Source organism: Chrysochloris asiatica, unplaced genomic scaffold (assembly GCF_000296735.1).
Source record: "Chrysochloris asiatica unplaced genomic scaffold, ChrAsi1.0 scaffold01787, whole genome shotgun sequence".
NCBI lineage: Eukaryota > Metazoa > Chordata > Mammalia > Afrosoricida > Chrysochloridae > Chrysochloris > Chrysochloris asiatica.
Window position 1 is genome coordinate 8,138 of NW_006410305.1, and position 1,018 is coordinate 9,155.

The 1,018-nt window shown below is 41.8% G+C and overlaps 1 pseudogene; it reads right to left on the reverse strand.

Moving 5' to 3' along the window:
• Positions 1 to 475: 475 nt before the first annotated feature.
• Positions 476 to 1,009, reverse strand: LOC102829185 (annotated as a pseudogene).
• Between the last annotated feature and the right edge of the window lie 9 nt (positions 1,010 to 1,018).

Below are 1,018 nucleotides of genomic sequence, written 5' to 3' on the forward strand. Positions count from 1 at the left end.
CATCTGCACACCACTATACAGTACTTTGGAGAAATTATGCTAATCCCTTCAGTATGTTTGTCTGTACATATATGTACACACAAGTGTGTGTGTCTTGCTCTGTAGCTCTGCATGCATTTTATATGCAGTTATGAATCGGGCTGTGAACCTCAGGGTCAGCAGTTCGAAACTACCAGCTATCCTGCAGGAGAAGATGAGGCTTTCTGCTCCCGTAAAGATTTACACCCTCAGAAACCCTGTTCAGGGTCGCTATGAGTCAGAACTAACTCCACAGCACATAACAACAACAATATACATATTACACATATGGTTGAAAAACTGTGCATGTGTGTCTATAACCTCAAGCACACATTTGGGAGACGTCACTATACTGGTCAGATTCGTCTTCACTCGTCACTAGCTGCACTTGTTCCTATCTCTCAACCTTAATTACGTAAACACTTTGATATTATCTCTGACCCTACAGGGAACTCATCTAGACATCAGTAGCTGACGTGCCTCGGACGGAACCCTTCTTACGCATTGTTTCTAGTTCTTTTTGCGTTTCATCCTCATTTCTCCTAATGTCTTCCATGGTCATATCAATCCACTTGTCAATCCAACAAAAAAGCTGGCGATGAAAGTTTGTAAATATCCTTTTTTCTTGCTTCTGAATGAAGTCTTCTACTTTGCTCTTATGCCCCCACCACTTGAATTTGATGGTCACCAGCTTGTAGGCACACATCTGAGGACCATCTGGGTTGTTTGCCAGCTCCTTCTTCCAGTTACATCCCAAAGGGCCTCTCTTGGTCGTCTTCATCAGCTTTATAGTCTGCTGGTTCAACTTGACTTCGATCTGCAAGATCTATGTGGACAATTTCAACAGTTTTCCATGTGTTGGGATCTAAACCCTGTACATTTTCTAATATTCCCAAGTCTGGTTTGTGCCATGTTTTAATTTTAATTAAGAAGTCATCTTTCATCTATTCATTCGTTATTGTTCTACAGTGGTGGTGGTAGTGGTGATGTGCTGTGGAGA